This window comes from Homalodisca vitripennis, chromosome 1 (genome assembly GCF_021130785.1).
Source record: "Homalodisca vitripennis isolate AUS2020 chromosome 1, UT_GWSS_2.1, whole genome shotgun sequence".
NCBI classification, from domain to species: Eukaryota; Metazoa; Arthropoda; class Insecta; order Hemiptera; family Cicadellidae; genus Homalodisca; species Homalodisca vitripennis.
In genome coordinates this window covers 30,441,258-30,456,860 of record NC_060207.1, presented here as the reverse complement: position 1 = coordinate 30,456,860, position 15,603 = coordinate 30,441,258, and the positions used below count along the sequence as shown (strand labels likewise).

Below are 15,603 nucleotides of genomic sequence, written 5' to 3'. Positions count from 1 at the left end.
CCATAGAAATTTAAACATTAAATCCACTTTAAGCAATCTTTCATTTAACTCCTATCATTTTTACCATGATAATATCCTTATACCATATTATTCATTATTGGATAAGCCATTTCAATAATTAATAAGTTTATAAACTACTATAATTAATGACAGGTTCCTTCCTCTCCATTTATTCCGCAACAATGCGAACGTTCGAATGTAATTACTTTGTATTTACATTTAACAGTATTTCATGATTAATTAAACTGGAATGTTTTACAAATAATTACCGCCATCATAATAATTTTTGAATGGTTTGTAATCCAACAGAGGAAATCTAGGATTGTATTATCCGTAGTATAGAGTATACCGTACTTGAGAACATCCTGGGAGTGCAGTCTGGAAAAATATTTGTGATTGTTCTTCATCTGGTAAGAAGCAATAACACCTTAAAATGTCTGTGGTAACTGCACAGTAAAAACAATGTATTCCAAAGTCTTTATAGGGCCATAGGGGGGATTAAAAGGGTATACTGAACGTTAGAATTATTAAAGACTGGCGTATTTTATCTGGTAAGAAGGAGTGTCATCCTAAAGTTTTGGTGATAGCTGCTCACTAAATAAAACAAAAATTTAAGGAAATTGTGTAAAGTAAAAAACAGCGAGTCCTTGAAAACACAAATATTATAATACCCATTTAAAAATGTTTGAAAATGAATAAATGATAATAGGTGGACGTTCACTGATGGAGACCGAATGTCGTTATTGTTTGGAACAGTTTATCATTAGAACGTCTTAGTTAACTGAAGAACCGGTGAAATTTGTAGACTCGTCTGTCTCCCTTGTGTGCAGCGGTGCTGATAAAACTGTTATTTATCTGGCCGACTCCAGAACTTGTGGCTTGTTTTGATTTGTTGCGGGGAATGGCCGTGTGGAACTTTTCTTATTTATTCTTAATGTTGTATAAGTTTAAAATCGTGTTAATAATCAAGATCTAATGTATGCTTCAGTATGCATAATAATTAATTTGGAGTGCTACTATAGTTATTGAGAAATCGACAAAAGCGACTATAGTGTCGGCCATCTTGATTTTAGTCCCATAACAACAATTTTAAACCTCGTGCAACATTTACGTTTCTTATTTTTCGTAGAATTATAGTAGGTGTCTTGTATTAAAGATACCATTAGTAGTACGCATAAACGCTCTTTTAGTTTTTTTTTCGATATTTTTAATGATTATCCACGAAAGATTATAAACTTTTGGGTACTTCTTTATTGAAATATTTATAAAAAATTACAAGCGTATAAATAAGACCTATCAATAAGACCTCTCTCGTAACACTACGATCACAAATGAGAGCATAAAAGTGCACGAGGTTTAAAATTGTTATTGAGAGAGATTCAAGGTCGAGTCACTAGAGCCGGCTCTTAAAATCGTGCCTGTCTATCCGTGTGATATCTCATGATAAGTCACTACGTTAACGTGTTTTCAAAACGGCTTGAAGAACATGATTTGTAGACGCTCCGTGAAAATAAAATGCTAAAATTGGTTTGGTGGCACACATAATACAATTATTACTTTGTTGGGTTGATTGAGCGGAATTCAAAACATATCTGTCAGACTTATAATCAGAACCGTGTCAGGACGCGTCAATGCTAATTACTCAGTTTATGTAGTACTTTATATATTTAATGAATATTTCGCAGTTTATATTAATAGTTACACTATAAAATAAATAGCCCGCAAACTATAATACGGGTAGTTAGTATTTTATATAAATCAAAGCTCTTTTATCCATTCAATTATGTCGTATCTTCCGTTACACACGAGTAGTAAGCGGGGTACTGTACATAAGTCTACAGAGTTTTTGCGCATGATCACGATATTTTTTTTGAAGGATTTGATACTGACAAGGGAGCAACGTGGTATTTGTTATAATTTAATTTATTCATCTCTGTCTTCCCACCCATATACGCGTCGACGTAAACAGCTTACGCTTCGTGTCACACTCAGCCAATTAAAAACAGAGCCGATATGGATTTACCGGAAAAAATATTTGGGATTCTGGTGATACACTGCGAGGGTAAATAAACTCGCGGCCTTCTCGTATCAGGAGATCAATAATTCAATCAAATCTCCGCGCTACACACTCAGCCTATCGGAGGTCTGTCCGCTCCTCGACAGCTGACAGAGTGCTTTTGGTGATAGGCAAGATTTCTTTCCTAACTTTTTATAGAGTAACTGTTTACACTACAATTCACAAATACATGTAGAATAATTATTGTTTTATTCAGCTAGTTGTAGATATTTTGTAAATTTTGTTGCTATGTGTACCAGTATGTGTTTTAAAATTTGCACTTCACAAAGCAATATGCATTATTACTTTTTATTCCAACATTAGTTTTGTGTTCAACAAAGAAATGTTAAATGTTTGAAAAATGTTAGTGTAGTTAATGAAATTAACGAAAACCTTAAACTACAAGGTAATTTTAAAAATGTTCATATATGCTTTAAATTGAAAATGTTTTATAACTCAAAGATTTTTCGTTGTACTAACTCAAATTACTGTAATAGTAAATACTTGTCCATAAACTGAATTCTAAGAAAATGAAAGGAAATCAAAATAAATCATACAAAAAATATTTATTCCTCAAACTATAAAATGTTAAAATATAAACCTGTTCAGTTACTGTGTACTCAATGACCTTGTGTACGAAGGTCAGTTATTCTCTTATTGATATTGACAATTTGTTTACAATACGTTTATAATATGCGTATATATATATATATATATATATATATATATATATATATATATATATATACTTTGAAATAAATTTGTTAAAATCTTATTAGGCCTTTATACAGAAAAAGTTGTTCCCCATTGTTGTTGTATAACAATTGTTTTATACAGGGTGACAATTAAGTCTGGAACCTCTTTTTTAATTTTTAAACCACAGTATAAAAAATACCAAAGTTCACACGTGCTTACTGGTGATAGTAACGCACACATCTTGCCCAATTACCGACCGGATAATCCCTTTGGGGGACGAGTCCACAAGGAGTCAGACAAAATTCTTAAATAGCAGCATAGATCAAGTTTGGTATCAAATTAAAGGTCTTACTTAGCAGAGTACAATGCCGCAAACCGGACTTCAAAAGGTGGATTCATTCAGCAGTTATAGCTCTTTGAGTTTTAAAACAATTAAACAATGTAAATTATTAAGTATTACAAGTAAAAACCAATTTTTAAGCACCTGTGATCAAAGTAAGTGTACATCTGACAATGTAGTAATCGAAGCCAGGAATCAATAATTATTACCAATACCACAACTACTGTTAGTAGAATGTGAAAGTGCCTCTTTGGGTTTTCCCAAAGAGTGAACTGTGACCCACAAGTGAACTTTGACTGCAAACCGTTGTTATCTGTATTTTGTTAGGAAGGTAACAGTTCAGTTGCACTGGAGCTTTCAGCGGGTTTAGTTATTAGATGGAATAATTTTCGGTCATTAACAAGTTTTTAAAATTGGTTATTAATTTGTTTATTTACCGTTATGTCACTTAGTGAGCGTGAAAGGATAACTCTTTTAATGATGCGTGGGTGGGGAGATAATGAAAGATCATAATGAAGCAGTTAAAAATTTATTCAATGATACTTTTCCAGAGAGATATTCTATCTCTAAGTCCACAGTAATAAAGACAGTGGCCCGTTTTGTAGAGACTGGTAGCGTTTAACGATCGTGAACTGGAAGACCAACAACAGTGACGGGTGCAGCCGCATCATAGATGTTCTTCAGTCTTTCGTCGAGAATCCAAATGAATCAGTTAGATCTGCTGCAGAAACTCATGAAATGTCTCCGTGAGTCAGTCAGAAAAGTGTTCAAAAGGCAGCTTTCAAGGCGTACTGAGTACATCTGATTCAGGAACTAAACGAAGACGACTTCGATCGGTGGCTTCGAATTTGGTGAAGTAATGATGGATAGAATTGACCGAAAACAAATCCTTTTGAACGATATTTTATTTTGTGATGAGGCAACATTTATGTTGAATGGCAGTGTCAATAGACATAATTGTCGGTATTTGGGACAACAGCAATCCACACTGGAAAGAAGAGAGTCATACAACAGCATCCACAGAAACTTTAGGTTTGGGCAGGTATTATAGGAAATCAAATTGTGGGCCCATTATTTTTCAATGGTAATTTTAAATGGTGACTCGTATCTAGCAATGCTCCAAAATGAAATAATTCCTGCACTACAAGCTGCTCTTGGTCGACAATTTCAAAGAATTTATTTCCAACAAGATGGCGCACCACCACACTTTGCTCTCCTTGTTAGAGAATACTTGGATACAATATTCCCTCACAGATGGATTGGAAGACGTGGTGCAGTAGAGTGGCCTGCTCGTTCCCCTGATTTATCTCCGCTGGATTTTTTTCTTTGGGGATACCTCAAAGATAAAGTTTATCGTACTAAGCCTCGAGATTTGGCGCACCTAAGAAATCTCATAGTCCAAGAAGCTCAAAATATTCCTCGTGACTACCTTCAAAATGCAGTGGATGGCTTTTACAACCGCCTAGGACATTGCCAGACGATGGGAGGGGAACATTTTGAACACTTACTTTGATCACAGGTACTAAAAATTGGTTTTTTTACTTGTAATACTTAATAATTTACATTGTACGCTGCTAAGTAAGACCTTTAATTTGATACCAAACTTGACCTATGCTGCTATTTAAAGAATTTTGTCTGACTCCTTGTGGATCGTCCCCCAAAGGGATTATCCGGTCGGTAATTGGGCAGATGTATGCGTTACTATCACCAGTAAGCACGTGTGAACTTTGGTATTTCTTTTTATTGTGGTTCAAAAATTAAAAAAAGAGGTTCCAAACCTAATTGTCACCCTGTAGTTTATAATTGCCTGCATTGTACTGCTAAAGTTAACTTTGTAGTTGGTGTAACGAGAATATTCTGTTTACGGCCGTATTTTGAAAGTAGTGTATTATATTTACTATTGTAATACTCAAAAATAAAAGTAACTGAAACCTAGAATTACGTACTACGAAATATGAGTACTGTTGGGTGTTTTGTATTATAGCACTAAAAGTAAATAAATCTGACTTCGTATAGTCAGACCTAGTGCACTCTACACTGTTACGTAGTTTATGTGTGAATATTAAAATCGGTTATCAGGTATATAACAATCGTATTACTCTCACCAGTATTCACTATTATTTCGCTAACAGAGACTCTCTATAGCACGCGTCCTCCTGCAAGTATAATTATAATTCAATATCACTTGCTGTAAACGAGAAGACTTTCCAATCCCACTCTCAGACGGTTCTCAATATAAAATATCTAATATCAACCGACGAGAATCTGATTTCTTCTCGTAAATAAAGAATCCATTCATTCGTTGTTAGTTATAAATTCACCTTTTACGTTATAGACGACACAAAAGCAACTCCGTTATTGATTTCCTGTCTACCTTTGTTGCTATCACCAGTTGACACTTATTCACTGGCCTTGTATTGGGCAAAATTAATTTTGTATTAAAAATATTTAATGTATTATTAGTTAACATTTTAAAACGATACTTCAGTAGTTGTGTAATAGTATTACGCAAACTAATAGGATCGGTGTCAGATATTGAGCAACAATAGAATTAAAACCCACCCACTGCTGCTAATGTCAGATCCCGCCGCCCACTCAGACTTAAGCTGAGGGTTGTCTCCGATGGGTCTTATACATTCACATATTCAGCATGGTTATAACTCCGTATTAAACTGGATGTAAAGCACCCTCACTGATAATATTGAACACGAGGAGTCTGGCCAAGAGGATTATTGTTTATCAATTTGAGCGTAGTTGTACATCCAAGAAATGTACGCCACTTCTGCGAATCCGACTGTGGTGCGCTGAATAGACCACAAATGGAGATTGTGACCAGTTACTGTTGTGAGCTATTCTGTTCTGAATGTGGATCAATAATCCATCACGTGCTTTTTTTGTCGCATGTTGTAAATAATTTGTTTATGTTTGTTCTTTTTTATGTACGAACAAATAGACCCATTATTTGCGCTCTATATATTCCGGTAAATAAACTCATATTTGTTTGCGTTTCTTCTATTTTACGTGTGACCATTATTTGTTTATGGTATATAAATTCTTTTTTTTCTCCAGTGTTCTTTCTTTTGGCCGATTTTGGGAGGAAACTGCATTTAGTTTTATTAAACGTATTGAATTTGGTTAACTGCCACTATTGATCTTTCTGCATACATTGAGGAATCACATCATTGAAGTGCTCTTTAACACATGCACTCCCAGAGCTTACACAAGCTGACAATGTTAATCACCTCAAGACTGGCCACCGCGCACCGTGCTGCTTGGGGGCTGAAGTTGTAATATTCTGCATAGGAGTAATGAATTAGTTCACATAAAATTAATAATATAACTTGATAATACACAATACTACCCTGGTCCGGCACCATGAGGGTTGTAAACTTTGTAAACCTATGTCTATTGTTTTAATTTTGAAGTTAAGAGATGTGAAGTAACAGGCTCGGTACGGTGATATCCGAGAAATAATGACACTATACTGGACGTGGACAGTTGTCCGTCGTGTGGGTTGTAAACTTTGTAAACCTATGTCTATTGTTTTAATTTTGAAGTTAAGAGATGTGAAGTAACAGGCTTGGTACGGTGATATCCGAGAAATAATGACACTATACTGGACGTGGACAGTTGTCCGTCGTGTGGGTTGTAAACTTTGTAAACCTCTGTCTATTGTTTTAATTTTGAAGTTAAGAGATGTGAAGTAACAGGCTCGGTACGGTGATATCCGAGAAATAATGACACTATACTGGACGTGGACAGTTGTCCGTCGTGTGGGTTGTAAACTTTGTAAACCTCTGTCTATTGTTTTAATTTTGAAGTTAAGAGATGTGAAGTAACAGGCTCGGTACGGTGATATCCGAGAAATAATGACACTATACTGGACGTGGACAGTTGTCCGTCGTGTGGGTTGTAAACTTTGTAAACCTCTGTCTATTGTTTTAATTTTGAAGTTAAGAGATGTGAAGTAACAGGCTTGGTACGGTGATATCCGAGAAATAATGACACTATACTGGACGTGGACAGTTGTCCGTCGTGTGGGTTGTAAACTTTGTAAACCTCTGTCTATTGTTTTAATTTTGAAGTTAAGAGATGTGAAGTAACAGGCTCGGTACGGTGATATCCGAGAAATAATGACACTATACTGGACGTGGACAGTTGTCCGTCGTGTGGGTTGTAAACTTTGTAAACCTCTGTCTATTGTTTTAATTTTGAAGTTAAGAGATGTGAAGTAACAGGCTCGGTACGGTGATATCCGAGAAATAATGACACTATACTGGACGTGGACAGTTGTCCGTCGTGTGGGTTCTAAGAATGGAATCACCGATGCCGTCAACATAGTTGCAGCTATATTGTATCGCACCTGACCGTCTATTGGCCCTTTATAGTAAATTATATATAATACACGCAAGTTTTTTTTTTAAGAAATGGGACATAAATCTGTGAAGCTAAAATTTCAATTGTATTATTTTAAATAATTATATTTACCCATTTCACCACTACCGAATCCTGTATTAATATAGACTAAATATCTTCTAGACAGCATGAGGGCTGAGTTTTGGCAGCGGAAGAGCAATAATTGATTTATCATTAAAATATTGTTATAATAATCTGTGTAAAATATAATTCTTATTTGAAGAGGGAACGTCTATGCCCACTTAGAAGATGGAGATAGCCTAATATAATTATGCTAAAGGCCTTGAGGATGAATTGAAAACGTCACTAATTTAATAATTCCAAATATCATTAGGACAACATTGCTATAGTTTGCCTTTAGGCAATTGAATTACAGCATTGCTCCATTTATATCAACTAATGGTGAGTCAAATCATAATTTGATAAGCCAGTTTTGTACTAAAACCAAAATGGATTTTTTAATTTATTTGCATTTTTCCATGCCCATACCATTTGTCAAGCGAAGAACTTGTGAAGGAAAATAAGAGGACGTGTTAATAACAATATAGAGTGGCAGTACCAAATTATAAAGTACACTTAAGTACTAAAGTAGACACGGTATTTCTAGACTACATTTAAAGTTCTATTATCACTTGGTCATCGAGTCTTTTATCAACATTCATGAGAAAAAACCCTACTTTGTATTTTAAGCTAAATTTTGCTAAGCGGTCTTGAGTTGAATACTATATTTACAGAAATATATCTTAGCAACTGTAATGTTTTCTAGTGTATTACGTGTAAGAGCAATGGCACGTGGAGAAAATGAGCTGAAGAAAATTGAGACCTTGATGCTTTACATCTTACTCTCTCCATCATCATTAAGGAAAACGTAGTAGACCGATCTGTACATCTACTTGGTCGTTATTGTACAGGCATTATAAGAGCTTAAGATTGTATTGTGCGATCTTGAGTGGAATATCATATTTACAGAAATATATCTAATAACTATAATGTTTCTGGTGTATTAAGTGTAAGAGCAATAACACGTGGAGAAAATGAGCTGAAGAAAATTGAGGCCATGATGCGTCACAGCCTACCTCTCCATCATCATTAAGGAAAACGTAGTAGACCGATCTGTACATCTACTTGGTCGTTATTGTAACAGGCATTATAAGAGCTTAAGATTGTATTGTGCGATCTTGAGTGGAATATCATATTTACAGAAATATATCTAATAACTGTAATGTTTCTGGTGTATTAAGTGTAAGAGCAATAACACGTGGAGAAAATGAGCTGAAGAAAATTGAGGCCATGATGCGTCACAGCCTAACCCTCTCCATCATCATTAAGGAAAACGTAGTAGACCGATCTGTACATCTACTTGGTCGTTATTGTACAGGCATTATAAGAGCTTAAGATTGTATTGTGCGGTCTTGAGTGGAATATCATATTTACAGAAATATATCTAACAACTGTAATGTTTCTGGTGTATTAAGTGTAAGAGCAATAACACGTGGAGAAAATGAGCTGAAGAAAATTGAGGCCATGATGCGTCACAGCCTACCTCTCATCATCGTTAAGGAAAACGTAGTAGACCGATCTGTGCAACTAACTTGGTCGTTATTGTACAGGCATTATAAGAGCTTAAGATTGTATTGTGCGGTCTTGAGTGGAATATCATATTTACAGAAAATAATATCTAACAACTGTAATGTTTTTCTGGTGTATATATTAAGTGTAAGAGCAATGACACGTGGAGAAAATGATTCTGAAGAAAATTGAGGCCATGATGCGTCACAGCCTACCTCTCCATCATCGTTAAGGAAAAACGTAGTAGACCGATCTGTGCAACTACTTGGTCGTTATTGTACAGGCATTATAAGAGCTTAAGATTGTATTGTGCGGTCTTGAGTGGAATATCATATTATACAGAAATATATCTAACAACTGTAATGTTTCTGGTGTATTAAGTGTAAGAGCAATAACACGTTGGAGAAAAATGAGCTGAAGAAAATTGAGGCCATGATGCGTCACAGCCTACCTCTCCATCATCGTTAAGGAAAACGTAGTAGACCGATCTGTGCAACTACTTGGTCGTTATTGTACAGGCATTATAAGAGCTTAAGATTGTATTGTGCGGTCTTGAGTGGAATATCATATTTACAGAAATATATCTAACAACTGTAATGTTTCTGGTGTATTAAGTGTAAGAGCAATAACACGTGGAGAAAATGAGCTGAAGAAAATTGAGGCCATGATGCGTCACAGCCTACCTCTCCATCATCGTTAAGGAAAACGTAGTAGACCGATCTGTGCAACTACTTGGTCGTTATTGTACAGGCATTATAAGAGCTTAAGATTGTATTGTGCGATCTTGAGTGGAATATCATATTTACAGAAATATATCTAACAACTGTAATGTTTCTGGTGTATTAAGTGTAAGAGCAATAACACGTGGAGAAAATGAGCTGAAGAAAATTGAGGCCATGATGCGTCACAGCCTACCTCTCCATCATCGTTAAGGAAAACGTAGTAGGACCGATCTGTGCAACTACTTGGTCGTTATTGTACAGGCATTATAAGAGCTTAAGATTGTATTGTGCGGTCTTGAGTGGAATATCATATTTACAGAAATATATCTAACAACTGTAATGTTTCTGGGTGTATTAAGTGTAAGAGCAATAACACGTGGAGAAAATGAGCTGAAGAAAATTTGAGGCCATGATGCGTCACAGCCTACCTCTCCATCATCGTTAAGGAAAACGTAGTAGACGATCTGTGCAACTACTTGGTCGTTATTGTACAGGCATTATAAGAGCTTAAGATTGTATTGTGCGGTCTTGAGTGGAATATCATATTTACAGAAATATATCTAACAACTGTAATGTTTTCTGGTGTATTAAGTGTAAGAGCAATAACACGTGGAGAAAATGAGCTGAAGAAAATTGAGGCCATGATGCGTCACAGCCTACCTCTCCATCATCATTAAGGAAAACGTAGTAGACCGATCTGTGCAACTACTTGGTCGTTATTGTACAGGCATTATAAGAGCTTAAGATTGTATTGTGCGGTCTTGAGTGGAATATCATATTTACAGAAATATATCTAACAACTGTAATGTTTCTGGTGTATTAAGTGTAAGAGCAATGACACGTGGAGAAAATGATCTGAAGAAAATTGAAGCCATGATGCGTCACAGCCTACCTCTCCATCATCGTTAAGGAAAACGTAGTAGACCGATCTGTGCAACTACTTGGTCGTTATTGTACAGGCATTATAAGAGCTTAAGATTGTATTGTGCGGTCTTGAGTGGAATATCATATTTACAGAAATATATCTAACAACTGTAATGTTTCTGGTGTATTAAGTGTAAGAGCAATAACACGTGGAGAAAATGAGCTGAAGAAAATTGAGGCCATGATGCGTCACAGCCTACCTCTCCATCATCGTTAAGGAAAACGTAGTAGACCGATCTGTGCAACTACTTGGTCGTTATTGTACAGGCATTATAAGAGCTTAAGATTGTATTGTGCGGTCTTGAGTGGAATATCATATTTACAGAAATATATCTAACAACTGTAATGTTTCTGGTGTATTAAGTGTAAGAGCAATAACACGTGGAGAAAATGAGCTGAAGAAAATTGAGGCCATGATGCGTCACAGCCTACCTCTCCATCATCGTTAAGGAAAAACGTAGTAGACCGATCTGTGCAACTACTTGGTCGTTATTGTGCGGGCATTATAAGAGCTTAAGATTGTATTGTGCGGTCTTGAGTGGAATATCATATTTACAGAAATATATCTAACAACTGTAATGTTTCTGGTGTATTAAGTGTAAGAGCAATAACACGTGGAGAAAATGAGCTGAAGAAAATTGAGGCCATGATGCGTCACAGCCTACTCTCTCCATCATCGTTAAGGAAAACGTAGTAGACCGATCTGTGCAACTACTTGGTCGTTATTGTACAGGCATTATAAGAGCTTAAGATTGTATTGTGCGGTCTTGAGTGGAATATCATATTTACAGAATATATCTAACAACTGTAATGTTTCTGGTGTATTAAGTGTAAGAGCAATGACACGTGGAGAAAATGAGCTGAAGAAAATTGAGGCTATGATGCGTCACAGCCTACCTCTCCATCATCATTAAGGAAAACGTAGTAGACCGATCTGTACATCTACTTGGTCGTTATTGTACAGGCATTATAAGAGCTTAAGATTGTATTGTGCGGTCTTGAGTGGAATAGCATATTTACAGAAATATATCTAACAACTGTAATGTTTCTGGTGTATTAAGTGTAAGAGCAATAACACGTGGAGAAAATGAGCTGAAGAAAATTGAGACCTTGATGCTTTACATCTTACTCTCTCCATCATCGTTAAGGAAAACGTAGTCGACCGATCTGTGCAACTACTTGGTCCTTATTGTGCGGGCAGTATAAAAGCTTGAGATTGTATTGTGCGGTCTTGAGTGGAATATCATATTTACAGAAATATATCTAACAACTGTAATGTTTCTGGTGTGTTAAGTGTAAGAGCAATAACACGTGGAGAAAATGAGCTGAAGAAAATTGAGGCCTTGATGCTTTACATCTTACTCTCTCCATCATCGTTAAGGAAAACGTAGTCGACCGATCTGTGCAACTACTTGGTCCTTATTGTGCGGGCAGTATAAAAGCTTGAGATTGTATTGTGCGGTCTTGAGTGGAATATCATATTTACAGAAATATATCTAACAACTGTAATGTTTCTGGTGTATTAAGTGTAAGAGCAATAACACGTGGAGAAAATGAGCTGAAGAAAATTGAGACCTTGATGCTTTACAATCTTACTCTCTCCATCATCGTTAAGGAAAACGTAGTCGACCGATCTGTGCAACTACTTGGTCCTTATTGTGCGGGCAGTATAAAAGCTTGAGATTGTATTGTGCGGTCTTGAGTGGAATATCATATTTACAGAAATATATCTAACAACTGTAATGTTTCTGGTGTATTAAGTGTAAGAGCAATAACACGTGGAGAAAATGAGCTGAAATAAATTGAGACCTTGATGCTTTACATCTTACTCTCTCCATCATCGTTAAGGAAAACGTAGTCGACCGATCTGTGCAACTACTTGGTCCTTATTGTGCGGGCAGTATAAAAGCTTGAGATTGTATTGTGCGGTCTTGAGTGGAATAGCATATTTACAGAAATATATCTTATCAACTGTAATGTTTCTGGTGCATTACGTGTAAGAACAGTAACACGTAGAGAAAATGAGCTGAAGTAAATGAGGCCTTGATGCTTTACAATCTTACTCTCTCCATCATCGTTAGGGAAAACGTAGTAGACCGATCTGTACGTCTACTTCGTCGTTATTGTGCGAGTATTACAGGGTTTTCTGTCTAGAAATATTTTTATAAGATCAATATATTGCTTCAGCTCATTACTATTAGTAAATTGTTCACAATATATGGTTTTTGTGGTAGTATAGTACATACAGACTATTGTTATTTAGGTGTTGACGTAATGGTAGTTGAACATTTTATCTCCACACCGTATTTCACTCGATGTAAGGAGGAACGGACACGTCAAAGATAAAAGTTTAAGTGGAAAAGTCTGTAGCTGTTCCGATATCTCTTCGGCTTTATTTTAAAGAGTTAATTTTGATCCGAACGTTTACAAAATATAAAATCCTTGTCACGAAGATTTCGTTTAAGTTATCTGCCATCCGGCTGAAGAATCTCTGTATTCAACTGCTTATTAAACACGTAAATCTGCCTCTTTGAAAATATTCACTTCTTTAGTAAGTAATAAATGAACTGTCTAGACATTGCGGTAACATTATTGGTGAATTTCTCCAGGGAAGGCAAAGGCCAATAAAGTATTTGACTAATAAATAATTTAATATTCCTTACTTTAAATTTATTTATCGATGTCAGAAGCAGGTTATTGAGTCACTGTTTATTTTTATTGTAAAATAGAATAATATCGACTTTTTTAATTAGAAAAGTATTACTTATTACACAATTAACACGTACTTAATACACAATATAATTCCATTGTTAGAGCACACACATAAACCTCTATATCGGATTACCTTATAAAAGTTCAATAAAATTAATTATTATATTGATAAAATAACTCAAGAATTAAATATATTGTTTTAATTATTTATAAATCAACTCTTCATATCTTTACGATAACCGAGCATAAAGTAGCTATTTCCATATTCCAAATAGTAAATAATATTAACTATTGTTTCTGTTTACTTACTGTAACGATATGCTTCCTTAATCAGTTCATCAGTCCACCTGTAAAATAAAGTAACAGTTTGTCAGTAATAAAATTGAACTAAAGCTGTACCAGTGCAGGCGTGTTTAACGTCTTTACATACAATGTACTCAGTATAATATATAAATATTATGCTACTAAATGATACAACTTTTTGAGAGGTATAACATAACTTAAAAACATATAATATACACTTGTACAGTGCCACAGTGTATCAGTCTCGGTATGTTGGTGGCCCGGTAGCCATTATGGAGCAGTAAATAGCGAGCGACCAGTGACCACTGTGGTCTAGTTGAACCTGTGTTCGCTCGTAATGACAATTACAGAAAACCACTGTTAACAGCTGTTGAATGTGATTATCTAGGTCTAGCTAAACAGTTGACGAGTAATGTCCACATGAGTTATTTCAATGTGACTGTTCATACACTGATAGCGTAGTGAAGGAATTGTTGTCATTCCATACCCCCATAAAAACGTTACTCTTTGTAGCACATCAATAATTTCAGTTTGCTTTGAATACAATCCACACATATGTGTTCAACCTAATTAGCTATATTAGGATTTAATACGTCCGCGTGATCACACTTTTCGACAAGAAGTTTTTATTCCATCTTTAGCCGTGGATCGTGTGTTTACCAATTTTCCAAAGTATTGATTTCCGAGAATCTACTTTTAAATGTTTTCGTAAGCACAGCTGCTCGTTTGCTGTATAGCTGAAACACTGACCAATATTCTAACATATATATTGTATATGAGCACAACCGCCGATCAGTTACTAATATATTGACTCCAAGCCTGCTGCTGGTTATTACTGAACAGTTTGTTATAGAACTCGGTACTGACCTATATTACAGTATGTTTTGTTTCTGTAAGCACAACTGCTGTTCCATATGAAAACTAGTAACATGTGAACATTGTAACCTTGAAATTTTCCATGTCAAATTCGCTCCTAGTTTTAATGTACAGTATGCTGAATAGAAGTGTGCTGTAGAGATCAATCTCAAGCCGATAAGTAGCGTTTCCGTAACCACAATTTGCTGTAGAGCCCAACACATGCCACTCGTAGTGTTTCCAAGTCAAATTCGCTCCTAGTTTTAATGTACAGTAAGCTGAATAGAAGTGTGCTGTAGAGATCAATCTCAAGCCGATATGTAGCGTTTCCGTAACCACAATTTGCTGTAGAGCTCAAGTACTGACCAATGTTCTAAGAAGCTTATTGTTACTGTTTTGTTCTCGTTCCCTCTCCTGTGATGAATTGTTCCTTTTCGGCTTTAACTCCTTGCAAAAGTTTTTCATAGGACATGTACATCCTGTATTTCCTCTCATTTGACGATTTATCGAGCGCGAACCATATTTAGCATTTCACTTTTACTCTATTAATATTTCTGAAGATTATTCTAATTTCAAATATAAATCCATTTAATTTTACTGAGCAACTACATCCCCCTTCCTTTAAAATTGTATCGTTTGTAAACACGTACAACAGAACTCTGAAAATATAAGTATAAGATATAAATTATTTCAGTACCAATTTTTAGTTACTATAAACTCAGTATATATATCGATTAATAAGCCGTACACATTGTTACTATTAACCAAGACTTTATATGTACAGCCACATGCACTACCCTTTAATTTTTTATCTGTATAAAAGGATAAAGGACGGGAAACAAAACGGAAAGGTGAGAGCAGGAAAGGGTAGACAAGGACAGTAATATCCGCGATATTGAACTTGTTTCCAATTCCCTAACTCCCTTATGTGTGATAGCTTGACGAACTTCTTCAACCACAAAGATCCAAGCAGATCAATAACCCCGTGTTCTGCGACATTAAAAGGTTAT

The 15,603-nt window shown here is 35.5% G+C and overlaps 2 protein-coding genes across 6 annotated transcripts in view; one reads left to right on the top strand and one right to left on the bottom strand.

Moving 5' to 3' along the window:
* LOC124359151 (protein furry) overlaps nt 1-15,603 on the top strand; it is a 693,398-nt gene that overhangs the window by 458,148 nt on the left and 219,647 nt on the right. The window lies entirely within an intron of this gene.
* The window catches only part of LOC124359168 (FMRFamide receptor-like), a 419,981-nt gene that overhangs the window by 319,207 nt on the left and 85,171 nt on the right, over nt 1-15,603 (bottom strand). For both annotated transcript variants that reach the window (XM_046811696.1, XM_046811706.1), the window contains exon 2: nt 13,745-13,782. The gene's annotated coding sequence lies outside the window, so the exon portion shown is untranslated. The remainder of the gene's footprint in view (nt 1-13,744; nt 13,783-15,603) is intronic.